This window comes from Nelumbo lutea, chromosome 1, assembly GCF_056320005.1.
Source record: "Nelumbo lutea isolate HS-2025 chromosome 1, American lotus-T2T, whole genome shotgun sequence".
Lineage (NCBI taxonomy): Eukaryota > Viridiplantae > Streptophyta > Magnoliopsida > Proteales > Nelumbonaceae > Nelumbo > Nelumbo lutea.
The window spans coordinates 24363721-24384580 of NC_142684.1; the positions used below are offsets into that span (position 1 = coordinate 24363721).

Here is a 20860-nt window from a genome sequence, read left to right on the forward strand (position 1 = left end):
TAATGGGTCCCAGATCAATTTCCTCCCTAAGAAGAACCTTGCGGAACCCTAGCCCATTTTGGGCCCATTTGAATCTGATTTTATGAAAGTCATTGAGAGCCACTTTGGTTTGACCTAAATCAGACCTAGGGACGTTTTGATTTGTTCTCTCTAGTTAATATAAGTGCATGTGATAGGGAATTTCATATGATGAATTCTTTAAAGGCCTTCTGCCATTAGCATGAAGATGGGCTGAAATGGCAATGAGGAGATGCACCATAAAATTGGGCTATCCATTTGCTAGTCCAGTTTGTTGGATTGCTTCATAAGATGATAGGGACATCATAGACCAATGTAGGAGAGGCCTATCCTAAAATGGAAGACTCTTACGGTACCTTGGGGTCCACGATATAATGAGTCAGCACTTACTAAACAGAAAAGTTTAGCCTAAAATGGCAATGAACTTTGTCTGACAAAGGCCAAAGGGAAAGCTCATTAGATGAGTAGATAAGATCCTTCACAAAAAGTGGTGGAGTTTTGTAATTGAAACAATTGACCCCATGCACCTATGTGATTTCCAACATTTCCAAAGACATAACTGTGTCTCCGTCACTAAGATAGAAGGGAAATCTCAATGATGAATAAATGAAAATGGAACATAGATGAAAGACCTTTCTATGTAGTTAACATGAATCAATTTTGGGTCATGAACTAATCTGTGTTGCCTTTTATCAGAAATGGCAAATGGACAATACACTAATTTATTGGATGACAATAAGCTTAAGGGACCTAATTATGCTAAGTAGTTTCGTAACCTTATACTGGTTTTGACGTCTGAGAAATTGGACAAGGTTGCCAAAAATCTTGCACTAGAACGTCCAGGTGACAGGGCTTCTGAGGTTTGTAAGAAAGAGTATCAGGAATGCAAGGAGAAGAACTCTCTTACCCGATGTTACATCATAGCATCCTTAGACAATCAGATATAGAGACAATTTGATAAGATCGAAGTGTCGAAGGATATCATGGATAGTCTAAGGACATTGTACAAGGAGTAGAATCGTTATGCTCGATAGAAGGTCCTCAAATTGTTGATGACCACATAGATGACTGAGAGCCAACAAGTCCATGACCATTTTTTGAAGATGATGGGCTACATTAACGAACTAGAAGCTTTTGGTTCTGGGCTAGATGACGATACCAAAACTAATGCGATCTTAAACTCTCTGCCTCCCTCCTTCAATCAGTTTATCATGAACTACAACATGAATAAGATAAAAGTTAGCTTTCAAGAACTCAACAATATGTTGTAGAGGGCCAAAGAGTAGATAAAGAAGGATAAGCCAATAGCCATGCTTGTTGAAAGTTGCAAGACAAGCAAAAAAAGATGAAGGTTAAGAAGAAACCTCAGAAGAAAGCAGGCAAGCCTAAAAAGTAGAAGAAGGACAAGGCATTGGGTGCGTGCCACTTCTGCAAACAGACCGGACACTAGAAGAAGAACTATCCTCAGTATCTGGAGACCAAGAAGAAAGAAGGTAATTTCGAATATCTTGTCATAGAGACCAACATGTTGGTCACTTCTACATCCTGCTGTATTGACTCTGGGGCCTCTACTCATGCATGTACACATTGTAGGGGTTCCAAATAAGCAAAAGGTTGAGTGAGGATGAGGTGATGCTTTACTTATGGACTTCTGCAATAGTTGCAGCTATAGCTATAGGAACTATAGATTTAATTTTCAAAGAATGAATTGTTAGGCTTAAAAATTGTCTCTATGTACCAACTTTGAGAAGAAATTTGATTTTTGTTTCAAAATTGTGCAAGGATGATTATTTTATATTGTTTAATAATACGATTACTATTAAATTGAATAACAAATTCCTCACTTACGGAGAACTTGAGAATGATCTCTATCTCCTCCATCTTCTCTGGAAACAAACATAACCGAAACTACGTCGAAAATTATCCCCAAGAAAAGATCACATGATACGGTTAATCCCACATAGCTATGGCATTACCAACTTGACCACATTAACATAGATCGTATCACAAGGTTGGTAAAGGATGGTCCTTTGAATTTTCTAACTGTAGAAGATCTTCCAACTTGCGAACCTTGCCTTTAGTGTAAGATGATGAAACGACCATTTGCAGGAAAGCTTGAAAGATCTACAAGCACACTTGACCTAATACATACTGATGTATATGTCCCATGAATGTTAGGACACGTAACCAACACATTTGTTTCATAACTTTCACCGGTGATTATTCTCGGTATATTTACATGTACTTAATGAGACAAAAGTCTGATTCCTTTGAAAAGTTCAAAGAGTTCAAACAAGAAGTCGAGAAAGAATTGGGGAGACAGATCAAGGCCCTTTGATTAGATCGAGGATGTGAATATTTCTCCAACAAATTCAAAGACTACTTAAAGGACATTGGGATTGTATCACAGTTGGCTCCTCCTACTACACCACAATTAAATGGTGTATCAAATAGGAGAATCCAGACTCTATTAGATATGGTTTGATCACTCCTCGTTCACTTAAAACTACCTATATCCATTTGGGGGTATGCATTAGAGACTGCGATTTACATGCTAAACTGGGTTCCAACCAAATCTGTTCCTAAGACTCCCTATGAGATCTGGACTGGTAAGAAACCAAGTATAGGACACTTGAAGATTTGGGGTTGTCTGGCACATGTTAAAAGAATAAGTGTTGACAAATTGGAATCCAAGACCAATCGTTGCCTTTTTGTAAGCTATCCCAAAAGCTCTATAGGATACCTATTCTATGACCCAAGAGAACAAAAAGTGTTTTGTAGTCGAAATGCCTATTTCTTGGAAGAAGATTACATCTTGAACAATCATCTTCAGGAAATTGTTCTTGGTGAGGAGATCCTAAGAGTAGTAGAGAGATGTCCCACAAGTTCCAGATAACACCCAACCTAGAAGATCTACCTGGGTTTCTAGTTCTCTAGTTCATTATGATTATGATCAATAAATTTATTTGATGGAAACCATGATTAATGAGAAAGATCCCCTGACTTATACGGAAGCTATGTTGGACATAGATTCCTTGAAGTGAGTAGATGCCATGAAAGCCAAGATGGACTCGATGGAAACCAACAAGGTCTAGACTCTCATAGACCCACCCCTGGGGTGAAAGCAATCAATTGCAAATGTATTTACAAGAGGAAGAAGGGCCCTGATGGAAAGATTGAGACCTATAAAGCTCGTCTTGTAGAGAAGGGGTACACTTAGAAAGAGGGAATCGATTATGAGGAAACATTTTTGCTAGTGGCCATGCTTAAATCCATGCGAATCCTACTAACTATAGCAACACACTATGACTATGAGATTTGGAAAATGGATGTCAAAACCGCATTCTTGAATGGAGATCTTCCTAAAGATATATATATGCAGCAACCGAAGGGTTTCATTATTGTAGGTCAGGAACACATGTTGTGTAAACTTAATTGATCCATCTATGGACTTAAGCATGCTTCTAGAAGTTGAAACATCCAATTTGACTCTATCGTCAAACAATTTGACTTTGAATAGAATCCAGATAAGCCCTATGTTTATAGTAAAGCGGTAGGAGATAAGGTTATGTTCTTGGTTCTGTATGTAGATGACATACTACTCATTGAGAATGATGTAGGAATGTTAACTATGGTGAAGGTATGACTTTCGTAGCAATTCTCCATGAAAGATCTTGGAGAAGCCTCCTATATCTTGGCACTTTGACTCTATAGAGATAGATTGAAAAGGATAATAGGATTATCCCAATCTACTTACATTGACAAGATTGTCAAAAGATACGACATGAAGAACTCCAAGAAGGGATTTGTCCCTTTCAGACATGGAGTCACTCTCTCCAAGGGTATGTCTCCCAAGACTCCCGAGGAGATTGAATGTATGAGAGAGGTTCCCTATGCCTTAGCTGTAAGGAGCATCATGTACGTCATGTTGTGCACTCGGCTAGACATTGATCAAGCCGTGAATGTAGTAAGTAGATACCAGTCAAACCCAGGATAGGATCACTGGACAACTATAAAGAACATACTCAAATAACTTTGAAGGACAAAATATATTTGTCTGGTATTTGATGGTAGTTCACTATAGATCCTAGGGTATACCGATGCCGACTTCTAATCAGTCCCAGATGATAGAAAATCTACATATGGTTACATCTTCACGATGGGATCCTATGCAGTTAGTTGGAAGAGTAGCAAACAAGGGTCCATAGCAGATTCCACAACTGAGACCGAATACATTGCTGCAAGTGAAGCTGCCAAGGAAGAAATATGGATGAAGAAGTTCATTCAGTAATTAGGAGTAGTTTCATCCAGAACATCACCCATTCCACTATTGTGTGACAACACTGGAGCCATTGCTCAAGCTAAGGAGCCCCGAGCTCATTCGAAGTCAAAGCACATCGAGAGGAAGTACCATGTACTACGGAAGATTGTTAGTAGAGGGGATGTCAGATTCAGAAGGTAGCATCAATGGAGAATGTGGTAGACCCATTAACAAAGCCACTAACATAGAAAGTGTTTGAGAAATACGTGGATAGTATGGGAATCTGGCTTGTACCCGATTGGACCTAAGAGCAAGTGGGAGCTGTTAGATAGTGTATGCCCTTAACTCCAATCAGATTGATATACATTAAACATTTATTGTAAATAAATAAAAGTACATAATTGATTCATGTTATACTTGGTGTGTTTCTATGTAATTACCCTTAAATTGTACACTTATGAGACTCGTGTTAGTTTAGAATATTTTCAGCCATTGGATAGACCTAGAGAGGTTTATCTTGTCAAGGTTGACACTAATGTGCTGCCAAGTCAGTTGGGGTAGCTTGTGTCAGCTGCCAGGGTTAGACCCGAAGCACATGTAGTGTGTGTTTGCTTGAAACACTAAACTTGGACCAATTTCTAGTTGTACCTTAGACCATGGAGACTGTTGGGTAAAACTGGAAAGTTACACCTAACCCCTAGACTTGATTATGGTACTACACTAGGTGTCGGATTAGGCTCTATTTGATATGCCAATCAATGAGATCCTTTAGGGGTCAAAACCTTTGTCAGACAAAGTGAATGATCGGGGACTGCACTTTCTCTGATGGAAACCAAAAATGTTGGTAGTAGAATTCAACTGTGTTTAAGATTTGTTTTGCAATATATATATATATATATACATATATATTATGTTTTATGAAAAAATGTTTACAAAAGGTTTAAATTCCTGGGATCCATCCGAGCAGAGAGTGCGACATTGTACCTTGCAGCAAAGGGAGAGGTCCTCTCTTGTCGGGTAGTGTTTGATCATTAAGGGCTGAGAGGTTAAGTGTAAGATCATTTAAGGCTTTTATACCTGATGGGCTAATCTCAGTTAAGACCATTGTCCTAGGGCCTTCATAAGATGGTTAGACTCAAGGACCATTTAGTGTAAATGTTGGGCCCATTAAGAGCCCATACTGATGGTCTCAAGGGTTCACTCTATTTAGCAGTAAATTCGGCCAAGGTTTGTCATAGAAGTGTTATACAGTGTATGCCCTTAGCTTCAATCAGATTGATGTACATTATGTCATTTATTGTAAATGAATAAAGTGCATAATTGATTCATGTTATTGTGGTGTGTTTCTGTGCAATACCCTTAAATTGGACACATATGAGACTCGTGTTAGTTTAGAATCTTTACAGCCGTTGGATAGATCTGGGGAGATTTATCCTGCCAAGGATGACACTGATGAACCGCCAAGTTGGTTGGGGTAGCTTGTCTCAGCTGCTAGGGTGAGACCTGAGGTACATGTAGTGTGGGTTTTCTTGAAAACTTGAACCCTAGACTTGATTACGGTACTGCACTAGGTGTTAGATTGGGCTATCTTTGATATGCCAATCAGTGAGATCCTTAGCGGGGGTCAAAACCTGGGTATGTTGGGACAGTCTGAGAATTCACCTGAGTGGGTGATCATAGTGATAGGATCAACCCCTTTGTTAGACAAAGTGAAAGATCGAGGAAATGCACTCTCTCTGATGGAAACTTAAACTACCAACAGTAGATTTCAAATGTGTTTGAAATTGGTTTTGCAAAATATATTTATATATAGATATATATATTATGGTTTCAAATTGTTTGCAAAAATGTTTTAATTCCTGGGATCCATGTGAGTAAAGAGTGTAGCACTGTATCTTGCAGCCAAGGGAGAGGTCCTCTCTTGTCAGACAGTGCTTGATCATTATGGCTGAGAGATTAAGTATAAGACCATTGAGGGTTATACTTGATGGGCTAATCTTGCATCTATCCACAGTCCTTGGGCCTTTATAAGATGGCTGGACCCAATGACCATTTAGTATAAATGTTGGGCCCATTAAGAGCCCATGGTGATGGACTCAGGGGTTCAGTATGTCCTATAGTGAATTCGAGCAGGCCTTGTAACTAAGGCTGGGTTGAACCCATGTGGCTGATGTGTAGATCAATGATAGGGTTCCACGCCATACAAAGAAAGCCAAGCTAGCCAGCATTAAAAGGAAGTGGGCCTGAAATCTTAGTGGGCCTAAAGCCCATTTTGAACTGGGTTAATTGGATTAATTAAATAGGGGTGAATCTGGGTATGGATCAGCAAATGAGGATAAGAAGATAACTCTTATCCACTTAAAGAGTCTAGATCCAAATAGAGATTTGGATCTAGAAACTTCTAATTTGATTAGGAGTAGCTGATCTTGATCTGAAGATAAGATAAGGGATTATTCTTATCACTTAAAGAGTTTAAATCCAAATAAAGATTTGGATCAAGAAACTCCTTATCAGATTAGAAGATTATCTCTTTAAGGGGTATAGATAAAGAGCAGGGAGGACTAACCCTGTTCGATTTCCATTTCTTGGAATTGATCAAGATTTGATCTTGATATTGTTTTTTGTTAGAAGAAACAATTCTGAAGTTGTGCTCACTACCCCATTCAATTCTTGCTGAAGAATTAAAGGTTCTTGGTGAAGAACTACCTGCTAATCCTGCCTCATCTTAAGCTGTGTCATCTTCAGTGAGGGAGGATTTAGTACACTCTTTGGGCATGAACACCTGCATTGGGAGGAGCTTTATGCGTGGATTCCGTATCAAGTATACCTCTCCCTAATCTTGGTTTTAGATTTGGTCCAGTTTGGTTATAAGAACGAACCTTGAAAATGCAGTTTTCTAAACTGGGAATTGATAACTCTGCATTTTGATGCCTCAAGGGCATCATTTCAGGGGTATTCCAGCCTTAGAATAGTCAAAGTCTACCATTTTCCTAGTTAAATTCAGTGTTGAGGGTCTTTGTGCAAATTCTATGCAAAGCTGGGAAGGTTTCATGGCTGAAATGCAGTTTTTGGGAAGCTGGTGTGAAGTCCAGCTAAGAGATTGGTGTTTTTGTAAAAAACTGAGAACAGGAGGGCACCTCCTACTGTATTAGCATGCTCCCCTCTCCTTAGCAAACCTTAGGACGCCTTTTAACCCATTCTTTTCACTCTTAGGAAACCCTAATTGCCCCTATCTCCACACTCCACTTCTAATCTCCACCACTCATTCTAGGGCACTATTTTTGTAGTTTTTAAACTCTAGGGCGCCACCTAACAGCTAATCCTCACCATTCAGCCCCTAACCATTAGATTACAGCCCTCCATTCCATCTTCTATCTCATCCATCCACTCTAGGGCGCCACCCACCTCTTTTAATCTCCACCTTTTAACCCTAGGTGCCTCAATCTCCTCCATTCTTTTCTGGTTGCCCAAATTTCAGCCCTACATAATATTGGGTGTCCTCTTCTTTTCTTCTCAGCCCTAGGATTACCCTAGAATCATCCTAACCCTCCATTAGAAACCCTAGGGTGCCCATAACATTGCTAAAACCTGCCTGTCGCCCCCCCTCTTTCTCTCTATTCCTAGTTGTGTCCACCCTTCTCTATAAAAAGGACCCTAGGGGCTCTGTAGAAGGGGTTGGTCGATTCACCCAGTTCAAGGCTAAGGTTTCTTGAGGAGTTCAAGGGTTGTAGTAGGGAAGGACGCCCAGTTCTTGTTAGGAGGGGTTCTTGCTATTTTCTATTATTTTTATTCCAGCACTCTTTTAGATTTAATTTCTGTTTGTTTCTCTATTTTGTCGATTTGAATTCGTCCCGTTCAAGGCTAAGGTGTCTTGAGGGGTTCGAGGGTTGAAGAAAGGAAGGGCGCCCAGTTCTTGTTAGGAGGGGTTCCTACAAGCTGTCCGACCAATCTGCAGTTACCGCCACTAGATTCAAATTCCGTATCACTTTTATTTATTTCTTTGGTTAATTTCAGTACTCTATTAATTTCAGAATCTTAGTTATTGTCTTGTTTAATTATGAATCTTTAATTTCAGCATTAATAAATTTTATTTTATAATTTTCTACAATTCCCAATTGTATTCTCTTTCCTGGATCTAAGTACATAACCGTTTTTCCCTTGCTTCTCTGTGGATACAACCCGTTCTCACCCATTTACTGTGTTTTTATTTGTTTGAGAATCAGAAAAATTTTATAAATATTAAAGCTAGTGTTTCGAAATGGTTAACGACACGCTTCCGGACACACCAAGTTTTCGGTGTCGTTGCCGAGGAAGCAACGGAGAAAATTTTTTATTTACTTTTTCTGGATCTATTTCAGTAATTTTTCTTTTTCGTTTGATTAGTTGATCCGTTATCTCAGTTTAATTCTTATTTCTCTTTGATTCTGTAGGACGAAATAGCGAAAGGTGGGGTACCGGAGCATTGCGGGACTGTGGGAGAGAAGAGAAGAGACGATTAATTGGATTGCGTTTCATGTGTAGTCATCCCATTTTATTTTTGATTTTTGATTTTTATTTTTTAACTCATTCTTTTGGGTAGAAAAGTGATTTTTGAATTTTTAATTAAATTTTTTCTCTAGATCTGATTTTTTTTGTATTATTTTTCTTCCATTTTGTTTCTAGATCTTTTTTTTTCTTTATTTTAATTTCTTGTTTGAATTTCTAGCTTATTAGGTTTGTGTTTTTATTTTATTTCAGATAAAAAAATAGAAAAAAAATCATTTATTTTATTTTATTTTATTTATTGCCGCATACTTTTCTTTTGTTTATTTTATTTTCGATTTAAATTTTAGAATTACAATTTTCTTATTAGAATTTATTTTGGTAGTTGTAATCTTTTTAGCATAATTATTTCTTTTATTTTCTATTTGTTATAATTATTTATTGCCTTATTTAATTCTTTTTTAGTTATTTAATTGAATAATTAATCGTTAAATAGGAAATTGTTTAAATTTTTGAATTTGAATTTAAATTTAAACTTTAATTCAAATCTGAATTTGAATTTGAATTTGAATTTCAAATTTCAAAATTTAAATTAAAAAAATAAATAAATAATTCTTTTTGCATTTGCATTCCATCATTTAGGGTTTGATATTCTAGAGCATGTATCATATAGGTTTATTTAATTGCTGAAATTATTTTGTTAGTTGTGAATGTGCTAGGTTTCTTTTTATTTTAATTGCATCTTGTGCTTAGTTTATTTTATTCTTTCATGTTATATTGCTGAATTGCATTTTAGAAATAATAGTTTATGCATTGTAGTTAGTTGCATTCATTTTGTTTGATTGTTTTGTTTCGTTAATCCATTTAAGGGTAATCCAACTTAAATAAGATAAGGTAATCCATTGTAGTTAGTTGTATTCATTTTGTTTGATTGCATTCACATTTGTTTCAAAGGTGTGATGAATTTTAGGAAAGCTTGTAATTACTTTCCATAACTGGTGGTTGAGGTCTAAGGAAAGAGGTTAAATGGCTACACCCAAGTGGGTTTTGTGGTTACTTAATTAGGTCCTTGTGAGAGCAAGGGGAGCCTCCCACATCCCCACCTCTTTCCTAGCTAACCAAAGGAAGTGGTGTAATTCCAAGTGAACCTAAAAGGATTCACATTGGTTGAACCACTAGTTTAGGAAACCCTAGGTCAACCCCTAGGTCGTGTGGTTGATTTGCTTGCATTTTTTTTTAATTTAAATATTCAAATTTGAATTTAAATTTTAGGAATTTAAATTTCAAAATCTAAATTTGAATTTAAATTTTCAAAATTTAAATTTCAAATAAAAAAAAGAGAGAAAATAAAAAAATTAAGAATTAAAAATTAAAAAATAAAAATAAAAAAGGGGGAAAAAGTTTCAAAATTTGAGTTTAAATTTTAGAATTTAAATTTCAAATTCCAAATTTGAAATTAAACTCAAAATTTAAACAAGAAGAAAAGGGACTTCTAAGTTGTATGTTGGGAAGGAGATCTCTAAGGAGAGAAACTATAGAACCCATACCTGAAATAGAGAGATACCTCCATCACCAACACCACAACCAAATGGCTGGAATCAATGATTCCCAACCCAGAAAGTTGAAGGAATACTTCACTCCAACCCAATACAACCCTTCATCCTACATTCCGTTACTAGATACTCAGGCCTTACAGTATGAGGTTAAGTCAAGCACTATCTAGATGCTCCCATCTTTCTATGGGAACCCGAGTGAGGACCCATACAAGTACATAGACGAATTTCTGGAAATCTATTCCACTATAAAGATCCAGAACTTCAATGATGATGCCCTTAGATTGACTCTTTTCCCCTTTTCCTTGAAAGATAAAGCCAAGCACTAGTTAGGGACTATAGGGAGACCCATTAAAACTTGGGCAAAAATGCAACAAGAATTCCTTAAAAAGTTCTATCCTATAGGCCAAACCAATACCATGAGAAGAACCATCATTGGATTCATCCAAACACCAGGTGAACAAATTCATGAGGCTTGGGAGAGGATGAAGGAATTAATGAGAAAATGCCCACACCATGGCCTGTCCCAGTGGCAAATTGTCCAGGTCTTCTATGAAGGTCTGATAGATCAATACAGACAAATGGTAGATGCGTCCTATGGGGGGGAATTTATGAGTAAGAGCGAGGATGACGCATATGCTCTTTTCGAAACCCTTAGTGAGAATTCCATTAATAATGCATCCTTGTATTCCTACAAAAAGTTAGTGGGACCCTCAAAGAGGGTAGGGCTCTATGAGGTCAAGAATAATATAGAGGCCGAGCCAAAAATGGACTTGAATGCCATTTCTAGAAAGTTGGATAGGGCAGATCTTCTAGCCTAGAAGTTTGATTAGTTTTTCACCTTTAACCAGCAATTGGGCCTATCGACATCCTATCCCGAAGTGTGTTCCATTTGTGCTAGCCTAGCCCACCAGGTTGATGACTGTCTTATGATGGCCCAATTTCCACCCTTTATCCAAGAACAATTTCAGGCAACCCAGAGTTTCTCAAGGCCCAACAATGACCCATATTCTAATACTTACAACCATGGGTGGAGAAATCACCCTAACTTTTCTTAGAGGACACATCAACCTAATCTATAGTCCCAACAATATTAGCATCCATCCAACTCCATGGCCCAACAGTTTCAGAGGCCATCAGTACAAAGTTAGTTCCTATAGATGTACCTTATGAATCAACCAACACAACCTTATCAGGGTTACCCACAACCTCTGCAATCCTGCTCAATAGACGATCAATTCATGCAGCTTCAGCAGCTAATCCTAAATTAGTAGCAGTTCATTGATAGGTTAGAAAGCCAAATAAGACAGCTAGCCGATTCTAATGCAAGGAGAGAAGTGGAGCAATTACCGAGTCAACCGGTTGCAAATCCTAGGAATCATCCACTGGGTTTTCCTCAACAAATTACCACCTCCTAAGAATCCCCATTTCGAAAATGCTAAAGTTGTTACTACTTTAAGAAGAGGGAGAATTTTGGAAGACTTGTATGAGAAGAAGAAAAGTGAAGAAGAAGGAAAGGAGCTGGAAAACCCTAAGTTGGGAGGGGGAGAAGAAGAAAGAGAAAACCTAGAAGAACAGCCTAAAGTGAACCAATCTATGGTCCCCTTTCCAATCGCACTCACAACTGGGGTGCTGCAAAAAAACAAAGAGATTCACAACAAGGAGATTAGGGAACTTTTCAAACAAGTGCACATTAACATCCCTCTCCTCGATGCAATACAACATGTCCTGGATTATGCCAAGTTTTTGAAAGAGCTATGCACCCAAAAGAGGGAGCCACGATTGGCCCCACAAAAAGTGATGCTCTCAGTAGATGTGAGTGTGGTCCTCCTGTACCAACTTCCCTAGAAGATGAAAGACCCGGGTGCTCCTCTCATCAGTTGTATCATCTCTAGAATCACCTTTGATCGGGCTCTATTGGATCTTGGGGCCAGTGTAAACCTGCTTCCGTCTATCATTTACGAAAGGTTCAGGATCGGTGAGTTGAAACCTACCTTGGTAATTCTGCAACTCGCTGATCGGTTAGTCAAGACTCCTCGAGGTGTTATTGAGGATGCCATTGTTAAGATAGAGAACTGTTATTTCCCTATAGACTTTGTTGTTTAGACATGACCCCAACTGAAGAACTGAATCATAACCCGATAATCTTAGGACAGTCATTTCTAGCAATGACCAATGCAAATATCAACTGCAAGTCGGGGCAAATGGACATCTCATTTGGAGAGTAGAAGGTCTAATTGAATGTTTTTAGTGCCTCTAAGTATCCAAACCTAGGGGAAGATGAATGCAATGTGGACATAGTGGACAATCTTGTGAATGACTTATCTACCCCTTGGTTAGCCCAGTCTGAGCCTTGTTGGTATGAAGAAGAAAGTGAGTCTCAGAGTCTGGATGGAAGAAGTCTGTAAATGCGTTTGGTTGAAGATGTTAAGGTTAGCGCTGTTGGGAGGCAACCCAAAATAGTTTTTTGTTTTTAGGATTTGAATTTCCTTCTCTTGATTCGAGACCAAGTGGCAGACCTTAAACCCCTCAGGAAAACCCTATTCATTATTCCCTTTGGCCCAAATCCTCTGTGCATCATTCTAGTCATGCCATTGGGGATAATGGCATTTAAGTTGGGGGTGATGAAAGAGAGAGAAAAATAAAAAAATAATAACATTTTTTAAGCTAAGCATTTAAATATGTAGAATTAAAATTTCACTAAAAATTTTTTAATTCTTTTCCATTAAAAGAGATTCCCAAACAGAAAAAGTTGAGGAAAATGATAAAAGAATATCGAATTTTGTAGAAATTGGTAGCAAGTGATAGGAGTCAAAATTGGTCTTATTTGAATATTATCGAAACTGTTTAGAAATTGGAAAATACTCCCAAGTTTGCCCCTGCCAAGATAAGATGAGAAAGATGGAGAAATTAGACAAAAATTCTTCAAATTGTTAGAAATAGTGGGCTACCCTAAACAATATTTTAAAAAAAAAAAGAAGAGAATAAGAGGTCAATGGACACCCTAGACTTAGTAACCGGGTCTCTTTGCCTAAGTCAAGTGTTGAGATTCGCGTCAAACGGGAAATGGAATGCCAAAGACAATCACCTAACACTTAGTAATCGGATCTCTTCACCTAAGACAAGTGTCAAGATTTGCGTCAAACGGTGGAAGGTAACAATAGGAATAAGTATACAAATCAAATTCAGGGTTAGAAATTTATTGTAAAAAAATGATAAGAAGAATACCTATCTGATTTTAAAATCAATCTCAGATTATCAAGACAATCTGCAAATGGAAGGGTATATAAGATTTTTAAGCCAAGTTTCGGTAATATTCAAAGTAAGACAGTTTTACCCCTTAAGCCCAATATCGATCTATACAAAGTTTGAGCTTGACTAATTCTGTTAGGGATGATCTTGAGATGGGAAGGATCTCTATGATCAGTTTAATTTCAAGGCTACATTGCTAAGGAACTAGGAATGATTAAGTTGAGGGGGTGTAATAACTCTGCATTTTGATGCCTCAAGAGCATCATTTCAGGGGTATTTTTGGCCTTATAATAGTCAAAGTATGCCATTTTCCCATTTAAATTCATTATTGTGACCTCTGAGGGTCTCAGTGCAAATTCTATGCAAAACTGGGAAGGCTTCATGGCTAAAATACAGTTTTTGGGAAGTTGGTGTAATGTCAAACTTAGAGAGGGGGTATTTTTGTGAAAAACTGGGAACATGAGGGACCTACTAAACACACTTTAACGCCCCTCCTACTGTATTAGCATGCTCTCCTCTCCTTAGCAAATCCTAGAGCGCCTTTTAACCCATTCTTTTTATTCTTAGAAAACCCTAGCTGCCCCTAGCTGTTTAATCTCCACTCTCCACTTCTTCTAATCTCTACCACTCATTAAAGGGCACTCTTTTTGTAGTTTTTAAACCCTAAGGCGCCACCTAATTACAAATCCTCACCATTCAGCTCCTAACCACTAGATCTCAACCCTCCATTCCATCTTTTATCTTAGCCATCCACTCTAAGGCGCCACCCACCTCTTTTAATCTCCACCTTTCAACCCTAGGTGCCTCATTTCTCTCCTCCATTCATTTTTGGGCACCTAAATCTTAGCCCTACATAATATTGGGCCTCCTCTTCTTTTCTTCTCAGCCCTAGGATCACCCCAAAATCATCTTAACCCTCCATTAGAAACTTAGGGCGCCCATAACTTTGCTAAAACCCAGCTGCCGCCCCCCTCTTTCTCTCTATTCCCAATTGTGTTCACCCTTCTCTATAAAAAGTACCCCAGGGGCCCTGTAGAAGGGGTTGGTCAATTCACCCATTTCAAGGCTAAGGTTTCTTGAGGAGTTCAAGGGTTGTAGAAGAGAATGACGTCTAGTTCTTGTCAAAAGGGATTCCTACAAGCTATTCAACCAATTTGGTACTACCACCATTGGATCTGATCAACCATTCTTTCATTTTCTTTATTTTCTTTTTCATTATTTTTATTTTAACATTCTTTTAGATTTAACTTCGTTCGTTTCTCAGTTTTGCAGATTTGAATTCGTCTAGTTCAAGGCTAAGGTGTCTTGAGGGCTTCGAGGACTGAAGAAGGGAAGGATGCCCAGTTCTTGTTAGGAGGGGTTCCTGCAACCTGTTCGACGAATCTACAATTACCGCCATTGGATCCGAATTTTGGACCACTTTTATTTATTTCTTTTGTTAATTTCAGTACTCTATTAATTTCAAAATTTTAGTTATTGTATTGTTTAAGTCCAAATCTTTAATTTTAGCATTAATAAATTTTATTTTATTACTTTCTACAATTCCCAATTGTATTCTCTTTCCCGGATCTAAGTACGTAATGGTTTTTCCCTTGCTTCTCTGTGGATACGACCCGTTCTCACCCATTTATTGCATTTGTATTTGTTTGAGAATTGAAAAAATTTTATAAATATTAAAACCAGTATTCCGAAGTGGTTAACAACATGCTTCCGAATACACTAGGAATACGATTCCCGGATGGGAGTAAAGAAATTTTTGAAATTTCGCCCAACCTTCCTACAGGTTTGACCATCCATATGATGTATATCCCATTCCTTCAAGAAGTTGGATTGAACTCATATGGCTTTTGTGAGGTCAATGTTAGGGTCCCACACTATACAAAAAGAGCCAAGTTAACCAACAATTAAAGGGGGAAGTGAGCCTTCTAGCTTAATGGGCCTAAGGCCCATAATTAACTGGATTAATTAAAAAGTCACATGATAGTATGTGACTTGGGTGAATTTGGGTACGGATACGGGCTTAGATCAGTAATAGAATAAGAAGATAACTCTTATCCACTGAAAGATTCTAGATCCAAATAAAGATTTAGATTAGTTAGCTCATAATTAGATTAGGAGTAGTTGATATTTAAGGCTTATAAATAGAGGGGGCGAACTGCTTCAATTTTCGCTTTTCTGCTCTTAGTTCTCTCCTTCTGTCTTGTTGCCCAATCCCGAATTTGATCTCCAGTTTTTAGGTTGATATAGATCAGTTCCTACCACTAATTTTGTAAGAAAATCAGATGAGATTTCATACTCATACTCCCTTGCTCGATCTAAACTGTTGGATTGCAGTTTTTGCTGAAGGACTGCATTACTAAACATGTTTCATCTCAAGCTGATCCATCTTTGGTAGAAACGGATTTTGATATCTTCTTTGGGCATGAACACTTACTTTGGGAACTACACATATGGATTCGGTATCATATAGAATAACATCGACTGCCGAAAGTTGTGGCGCGAATGAGTGCTTTTTTTTCTCCTTTTTTTTCCCTTTTTCTCATTCTCTTCCTTCTCTTTTAGTCTCTCTCTCGTGCGATCTCTCTCACAGTCGACGTTGACCTCTCATTGCAACCAAGGACACCGGATAGGTGATTTCTTTATCTCTCTCTTTCCCCTTTTCTTATTCTCTGTTCACTCTCTTGTAGTCTCTCTCTCGCAGCCAGCGTCGACCTCTCACCACCGGATGGGATGACATCCAAGGACACCGGCATCAATAGGTAGTCTCTCTCTCTCTCTCCCTCTCCTTTTCTCATCAGAAATAGTCCTTTTATTGTTTTCGTGTTCTTAGCTTATTTCCATTGATGCGCATGTTTGTATGTCCAAATTTGATGTGCGGAGAAAATAGATTTTGTATTTAGAGAGGAATCATATTTTGCATTTTCAGTTTATTCCTTTTCTTACCTGGTGGTTCTTTTATCTTGAGGGTTTATGGTGTAGTCGATCGTTTTAGGTTTGTTGAAATATACTATTGGAATATTCCTTGAGAAATCAAGGTATTTTTCTGCAGTCTTGTTATCTTTGTTCTCCTCAGTGGTGCTGAAAAATCGCATTGAGACTTTTTTCCCACATTTCTCATATCTAAGTTTTTTTTTTTTTTTCTGCTCGACCGGAGCTCTTATAGAGGTAATCAAGAGCTCAAATACTCATAAATTGTTCTTCCTATTACTATTTCGTGTCTATCTTGATGATTTGAAAATCTATTGGGATATATATATATATATATATATATATATATTTATATATATATATAATGGTAAAGTTTAAATATTATATTAGAGTTTAAGTAAAGGGAATTTTTAAATCTGAACTTCAATCTGTATTAAGCACATTCTTCTTCTCAGAGCGATCTACTAGGTCAGTAGCCATTATGATCCATGGAGCTGTCTAAGATCATTATAGGAGGTATATTGCTCACTCTATTGTTTATATACATAAGTTTCGTCTTTTTATTTGGTAACAAAAATCATTGTTATGCATAAATGCTCTTTTTGGAATTATTAATCCAATACTCTTTACCTTACATAAAAAAAAGAAAAAAAAATCCATATTATCCTTTCCTTCAACCAGAAAGCATTTCTTACAATGTTCCTTTGGCATTGGGATTGGATGAGTGCAGGGTGCTGAATTTTTGAGATCAAGGAAATGAATTTGAGGACTCATGAAAAGTAAGTATTTACCATTACCAATGGGGATATTATATGAACCGGATCGTATGCTACCTATAGATGAAATACCCAGCTATTTGGGGTTGTGGGAGGGGTGGACTGGATAAAATACCCAGCTAATGGCCTCCATATGCCACCTTAGATAAAGGAATAAATATATGTGACACTGTTAGCTTATTTTAGATGTCCATTCATATCAAGCAAGTAAGAACAAGAAAAAGACGAGGAAATCAAAAGATATTGAACAAGAATATTTAGGTTCTCAGAATATGACGTGTCTGGCACTTATCCATTTAGAAAAGTCCATTAAACAGTAGCCCCTCATCAGAAATAGCCCTAGCTTTGTTCACTTACGAAATTAATTAACAGTATATAGGTCTGGGCTGATTATGATTATTCAATGAGTTAATCTTTCTTTATGTTCTCTGTCCTCCCAAGATTTAGCACAACCATTGGATGTTCCAGTAGGTGCATCATGTGAGTGTGTGTAATAGTCATGAGAGAGAGAGAGAGAGGGGGAGGGGGGTAATCCTGTTTATAATTAATCACTGGTGTCTTACATTTTATTACATGGCCATGTTATGGCTAGCTAAACTGAGATTGCAATCATGAGACCTGAGTACACTTGTGATTTAACACTGAACCATTTCTTTGGTTCTGACATTATATCTGGGATTCACTGCAACATTTGACGGTCCTAACTAAACAAACCGGTTAATTTTATCAGTTCAACCATTAAATTCTACTTATTAATATTTTAGTTATCTTTCTATTGTAAATTCATTATTGGCTAACTTTGATGTCACTGAGCCCACCCAGCTGAAGTCACTGGTCCAACAGGATTAGGCCATCAATCCCACTAACCAGCACCACTCTGGTGCAGGTCTTACAAATTTGTTTCACTTGCCTCACTTAATTACATCAGGTACGTCTTTCTCAATTTTAATGCTGTTGGCCCCAACCTGCTACTGGTTATGTGTATGCGTATATCAATGAAATTTTGGGCCCAAGCTGACTCTTAATTGGTCCCATCTTTCTCGGACCTAATTAATCCAAACTGGATGATGTAATCCCTATTTATGTGTGTATGCAAGAAAGAGAGAGAGAGGTAACATGGAACCAAATTCAACCAGCCGATTTGCGATAAAATAAAGACTTGGGTTGGGATCAAATCTTGCTGCAACTGGGGTTTGGGGGATTACAGAGCCCAAACTGTTCATCCCAATAAAGACTTGGATTGGGATCAAATCCTGCTGCAACTGGGGGTTGGAGGATTACAGAGCCTAATTGGGGGATTACCCTTGGAAATAAAACTTACTGTTCATCATCTACTTCATAGAATGATTAGAGAGCTTAGAATAAGGCAGTTGAAAGGTTATTCTATGACAAAAAGAAACAAAAAAGAAAGAAAGAGATGAGTCCTTGACACTGAAATACGGAAACGAGAAATCCATGTTTTGTTTAGAAACTATTATCCCACCACTTTACTGTTCAGGACTCATCATATTTTCAAACTCTTTCCATTGTAATTCAACAATTATCATTGATTTGATTTTCAAAAATATTTTCTTCTCTTTGTTCTCAAAGTTCATATTGGTATTAGAGTCAACCATGGCTTTAAATTCGTCAAGTTTGACTGATCCCTCTTCATCCTCTTTTACTGTCTCTCACTCCCTGTCTTCACATTCTGCTACTCAATATTTCTAATTTCATCCACCCAGCAGTCCGCATGAATTTGTCCACTTCTATTTTTTTCTTGCTTATAACTTTTTCCCTTTTTTTATTCATGATCTGGATAATCCCAAAAAGGTAGTTAAATTGCTGAACCACGAGCAACCAACCTGAGCAGTTCAGTTTCTGGTATCATTTTAAGTGTTCTGTACCTGCAATAGGCTCTAGAGATGGTCTGGTAGGGTAGGGGTATTGGTGAGAAAATTAGGTAATCATGTGCTTAACACAAGAGATTATCACTGAAATTAGGTAATCATGCTCTGGGTAAATTCTTTAATAGCCAAAAATAAACAACCAGAAAATTTGAAAAAAAATGGATGGATAGATGGATGGATGGATGGGAATATTTTTTTCATGATTTTTATTTGCTGCAAATTAAAACAATATATATAAAGAGAATGAGTAGTTAACTCTTTGTCCCTCTCTGACATTTTCATGCTTAACTTAACTGGTTTCTACTCTAAGATTTGAATCCACATCACAGCAGAAACTTCAGAGAGCCCACTTCAGTTGTCAAATTCTGTCATGGAGATGGCCTGAAGAAGCATTTCTACAAGAAAAGCTGCCCTCAAGCTGAGGATATCATTGGAAAAGTGGTTTGGAAAAATGTAGCCCAGATGCAACAGTTCCTGCTGGGCTCGTGAGGCTGCATTACCAAGACTGCTTTGTTAGGGTAATAACTAATAAGAATTGTTATATGTTTGGTGTGTAATTAATAGATATCATCTCTCAGTCAATTTCAGTACTGGTTTGATTCTTTTCTTCAGGCTGTGATGGGTCGGTTTTATTGAACTCTACCAAAGATCATTTGGCTGAGAGGGATGCAAAACCAAACCTAACTCTGGACAGTTTTGAAGTTGTTGATGACGCCAAGAATGCAGTGGAGAAGGCTTGCCCTGGAGTTTTTCTAGTTATGTTCAATCTTTGATTCCACCAGATTTGCATTGCATTGATGTATGAATTCTTTCTTCAAATTGGTATTTTACCTTGTTGTGTAAGTAAATGTGTTGTGGATCTAAGTCCGGCTGCTGCCTGTATGGGTCCGGCTGCTGCCTTACATTTTAGGTCAAGGCCAATGCTCCCCAGATAAAACAACACCTTCCATTGAAGCCAAGTACTTCTGCTTTGTGTAGTCACCAGCCAGATTTTTGGCTGTTTCCTTCATAGAATATATTCTTTGCTTTGATTGGTACTCGTGTTGTTTTTTTTTTCCCGTTTAATTTTCTTTATTTCCTCTTTACAGGAAAGAGCTGCAGACTTAGGTGGTTCAACCAGCTGGATCCAAGGATTAACAGGAGAGCTTTTACTAAGGAAAAAGAGGAGAGGCTCTTAGCCGCTCGTAGACTATATGGGAACAAATGGGCTATCATAGCTAGGTTTTTCCCTGGTAGAACTGATAGTGCATTCAAGAACCATTGGCATGCAATCATGGCTAGGAGGCATAGAGGGCAATCCAGTGTTTACAGGAGGAGGAAGCCCTCTTCTTCTCCGGCTGCCCAAATGAAGATTGAGATGACCAACCAAAACTATCCATGCAGTGACTCAACCATTACAAGCAATAGAGATGAATCAGTTTCAACCTGCACAGATCTCTCCCTCAATTCCTCTTCAACCAGAGTTACTACTAGTTTCTTTACTAGAATCAGCGACCCTGTGTGTTCCAATAGGCACTTCTATTTCTCCTTCCTATACATGATAAAATGGGATCCACTGTATGCCAAGCTTTTGATTTATTTATTTCTTACATGTTTTCTTTCGTTGTTTCACTCTTTTCAGTTCCATTTGAAGTCAATGTTGGTGGTTCGGTTAATGGCTTCTATAACTATACGCCCGATGGGATGAATACGAGTGTGGAT

The 20860-nt window shown here is 37.8% G+C and overlaps 1 long non-coding RNA gene and 1 other non-coding gene across 13 annotated transcripts; one reads left to right on the top strand and one right to left on the bottom strand.

Moving 5' to 3' along the window:
- Positions 1-10730: 10730 nt before the first annotated feature.
- LOC148873979 (small nucleolar RNA R71) lies at positions 10731-10837 on the bottom strand. The gene has a single exon (XR_016106247.1). It is a non-coding gene; the product is annotated as a small nucleolar RNA R71 (small nucleolar RNA).
- A 5009-nt stretch (positions 10838-15846) lies between these two features.
- LOC148873980 (uncharacterized) lies at positions 15847-20770 on the top strand. 12 transcript variants are annotated; one of them, XR_016105644.1, is made up of 8 exons: positions 16003-16196; positions 16268-16325; positions 16950-17010; positions 17225-17273; positions 18157-18198; positions 19489-19677; positions 19772-19958; positions 20248-20770. It is a non-coding gene; the product is annotated as an uncharacterized LOC148873980 (long non-coding RNA). The 12 variants fall into 12 exon arrangements; XR_016105645.1 differs by having other exon boundaries at positions 16006-16196; positions 18093-18198; XR_016105643.1 differs by having other exon boundaries at positions 16006-16196; positions 18093-18198; positions 19492-19677.
- Positions 20771-20860: the final 90 nt, after the last annotated feature.